This window comes from Elephantulus edwardii, unplaced genomic scaffold (genome assembly GCF_000299155.1).
Source record: "Elephantulus edwardii isolate Elephantulus edwardi_28Jun2011 unplaced genomic scaffold, EleEdw1.0 scaffold00044, whole genome shotgun sequence".
In the NCBI taxonomy this organism is placed as follows: Eukaryota; Metazoa; Chordata; class Mammalia; order Macroscelidea; family Macroscelididae; genus Elephantulus; species Elephantulus edwardii.
The window spans coordinates 14,096,389-14,100,619 of record NW_006399794.1 but is presented as its reverse complement, the minus strand read 5'-3'; the positions used below and the strand labels follow the sequence as shown (position 1 = coordinate 14,100,619).

At 44.0% G+C, this 4,231-nt stretch overlaps 1 pseudogene; it reads right to left on the bottom strand.

Moving 5' to 3' along the window:
* Positions 1 to 907, bottom strand: part of LOC102876434 — a 3,088-nt pseudogene extending 2,181 nt beyond the window's left edge.
* Between the last annotated feature and the right edge of the window lie 3,324 nt (positions 908 to 4,231).

Below are 4,231 nucleotides of genomic sequence, written 5' to 3'. Positions count from 1 at the left end.
CCCCCACCCCAGGTGCCTGTCAGGGCCTGGGTTTCAGCTGTCCACACCACAGCAGTGGGCAACGAGCTTAAAGCCCCTGATGGCTCTGGACGCTGACTCTCACCAGTGGCTATGGATGAAGTCACAGGCGATTTTCAGCCAGCGCCGGACTGATGTCTTTCTTATGCTTGCGCTTGAACTCTGCAATGAAATGGTTGACCATTCTGTTGTCAAAGTCTTCTCCACCCAAGTGGGTGTCTCCAGCTGTAGACTTGGCCTCAAATATCCCATCTTAAATAGTGAGGATTGACACATCAAAAATGACACCTCCTAAGTCAAAGATCAGCACATTCCTTTCAGCACCAACCCTTTTGTCTAAACCATAAGCAATAGCAGCAGTTGGCTCATTGATGATTCAGAGGACATTGAGGCCAGCAATGGTTCCAGCATCTTTGGTAGCCTGGCGCTGAGAGTCATTGAAGTAGGCTGGTACAGTGACAACAGCATTGGTAACAGTATTCCCAAGGTGGGCTTCTGCAATTTCCTTCATCTTTGTGAGAACCATAGAGGACACCTCCTCTGGATAGAAACTTTTGGTCTCTCCTTTATATTCTACTTGTACCTTGGGCCTGCCTGCATCGTTCACCAGCATGAAGGGCCAGTGTTTCATATCAGACTGCACAACAGCATCATTAAATCTTCGTCTAATGAGATGTTTGGCATCAAATACTGTGTTAGTAGGATTCATCGCAACTTGATTCTTTGCCCCATGGCCAATCAATTATTTGGTATCGGTAAATGCGACATAGCTTGGGGTGGTCAGGTTGCCTTGATCATTTGCAATGATCTCCACTTTCCCATGCTGGAAGACCCCTACACAGGAGTAGGTGGTGCCAAGATCAACACCAACCGCAGGGCCCTTGGACATGGTTGCTTAGTGCAGGTCCCAGGCGGTGGAGGGAAAGAACCGTACCTCAAGGCTGCCATTGCACTAAATGAACAGAATGACAGTTTTTGTAGATTGTGGAAAAAGATTGAGTCCTCTTAGGTCTACGATGTATTATATTGAGGAATAGGTGCATTGTAGAGAATATAGAGATCAGAATGGGTGGCAGGATTGCAGCTTTTGGTTGGTGGTGAGAGAAAGGAGGAGGGCCGTATAGAGCAGAGTGTTGTTTGAAGTGAGAATCTTATAACTCAGCTAATGGTCTGATAGGTTTTACAACTGTCTCTGCATGATGCAGCTGAATGGTGAACTTTAGCTGCAGTGGTTTATGTCTTGGACTAACAGTCTATTATTTTTTTTGTAATTTGGGCTCTGCTTTCACTAGTGAGAAATAAATCTACAGGTCTTGTCTTGCAATTTTGACTGCAGTGGGAGTAGTCAGGATAACTTGTCATGGTTTGTTTCACACAGGCTGCAAAGCCTTCCTTTCTTTTCCCTTTTTTACGTCTTAATAAGAACTGAGTTTTCTGGCTGATGATAATTCTGACAAGGATAGTTCATAGGATAGGAATCTGGACTAAAACAGTTTTTATACTGTCTGGGTTTCTTGGCATAACTTTAATAGGGTGGTTTTAGGGTTCTGTTTATTCTTTCTACTTGTCCTAAACTCTAAAGCTTATACGCTGTATGTAGTTTACAGGTGACACCTAAAGCTTTGGAGAGAGTTTGTGAGATTTTAGACACAAAAGCTGGGCCTCTGTCTGAGCCAATTAACAGTGGCAACCTGTACTGGGGGACCATTTCCCATAAAGAAGTTTTACAACTTCTTTAGCTGACTCTGAACATGGGAGAGCTTCAACTCACTCAGAAAATGTGAACATGGCTACCAGAGGTAATTGTAACTAAGGGTGTTGGCTTGAGTTCTAAAAGCTGACTAGTATTCATATCAGCAAACCCTTCAAGCTTCTGCAGCTTTTAACAAATATCTGTGGCTAACTGAGACACAAAGGTGAGATTAAGGGCCCTATTGTTCTCAGGAGTCATTGGATCAAAAGAGGGGTGTACACTTGAAGTTTCATAAAAATCTCTCCAAAAATACCCTTGGGGATTCCTTTGAACCCTGCAGTAGTTTTGCTTAAGTTGGTAGCTCTCTGAGAAGTTACTTGGAGACCTGACAGAAAAGCTTTGTGATAAGCATCTAATGGTTGGGACCCTGTAGTGATGTTGGAGTCCCACTCAGGACAGCTAACTGGCATTCCTGAGTGGTTCTTGGGTGGTTTTCTAAGGTAAGTGTTCCAGCAGCAGATAGTATTCGCTAGCATTTAGGGCGTATTCAGAAGTTTCCTGGTCAGGCAGGATAGGCAGGGACTTAGAGTGGTCCTTAATTCGGGTTGAGTGGCTAAAGAGATTAAAAACCAGAGGGTTTGGTCTGTCAATTGTGCTAGGTTAAGTTCATTCACTCCAGAGGAGAGAGAAGGATGGTCTCTTCCAGATCTTCCCTCCCTTCCACTTCGTTTTCTGTTTCACTTAGAGAGGAAACAAGCTCAGATAACATCCTAACTGAGAATAATGAGTTCAAACAACATTGGAAGAGACCAAGGTTTTACTCTGGGTAGGTCCTTTCTGCTTTCAGCAATTCCAAGACTCCAGCCGGGTCCTGTTTGCTGGAGTGTTGGAAGCTCATCAGGAGCTCTGAGCACAGCAGTGCTTACTGATTGGTTTTTGTTTGTTTGTTTGCTTGTTTGTTTTTTCTGGTTCTCTGGACAGGTGCAACGTAACCTGAACAGCTCTCCCCTGCCCAGAGGGAAAGGAAAGAACATTGATTTGTAGCTACAAGGAAAAGACAGTAGTGACAGAAGATGCCCAAGAAGGGTCAGAAGACATCGTATTCCCAGCTCTTATTCTGGAACGAATACTTGTAAATGAAACACATAACACCTTTTCCCACCGTGTCTTACTCAGGCTCCAGGGGCGAGGGAACAAGGAAGATAGGGTCAACTAAGGAGGACCCTATGTGGGAATGAGCTTGAGGAGGTACATTGGCAGACCCAAGGGGGAAGGGCAAGAACAAACCAGGAATTAACATAAAGAAATGGATCAGGATGGCCAGGGTTTTTAGTAACAACATATGAGACTGCTTGGCCATTGGGCAAATTTAAAGTGCTTTCCAGTGACTAGTTGATATGAAAGGAAGGCCATCCCACCTTGCAAAAGGTGAGGAGGGGGAAGCAGACATCTTAACTTCATATTTTTTTTTAAAGCAAAGTGGTGAGAAGTTAGGAAAATATGCAACAATGAATGAATAGAAAACAACTTTTCTGTAAACTCAAAATCACAGGCACAAAAAAGGATAGGGTTAAACAGAACCTCTCCATATTGCTTGAAGAATTCCTTGGTGGTGTAGACAGAAGACAAGGGTGGGGTGCCCCTGAATTTAGCGGCACAACAGACATCCACCTGACTGCATCACTCATGGGAACTGAGGTCTGAGTTGTCTAATGAGCACCTATATAAATCCTGGAACAGGTCACCCTCCACATGGAAGGTGAGTCTCCCTTATGCTGTATGATGTGACCATGGAACTGTAGATTAGGATCCAATCAGACTCTATAGCTCCAGGTTTCTTTGTGGTGGAGTCACACAGAGCAGCTACTGCAGGCAGCAGTCTTACACACACACATGCGCGCGCGCGTTCTCTCTCTCTCTCTGTCACTCAACCAAGCACTCAGAGGTTATTAATTTCCCTCCCAATAAACCCACAGAAGACAAATACACAGAAAACACAAACCAGAAACTAGGGACTAAATGACCACTTGCATCCAAGTTATGGCCAGTAGTCATTGTCAGTTCACAGCTGAACTCATTTGACCATTACAGGAACCAGAATTATGAAACATTATGGAAATCAAAATAACAGAGATTCAGACTCAACAGATATGATCCTGATGAAGGTTTGTTAATCCTGAGAAAGAGCACTGGGAGTGAAAAGCAAAGGGGATCCTGGAATGTCACAGGTGGCATCTCTTCTCATTCTTCTCCAGAACCTCAGTCCCAGCCACTCAGTGCAAACAATTTAGAAAATGAGCTGAATATCTTGTTGGAGCCTCCAGTGTTATGGCAGAAAAACAAGATTCTAAACACTCAGCCAAAATCTAAGGGTCAACAAAACCGTACTGCTATGGTCAAAAACATCAGCTAATGTTCAAACCATTCAGATCCCGAGGGGAATCAAAGATCAGGTTTATATATAGAGACTGGGCGTGAGGAATTTACACAAAGTTCATTGTGGTTGACAGTTTCACACTC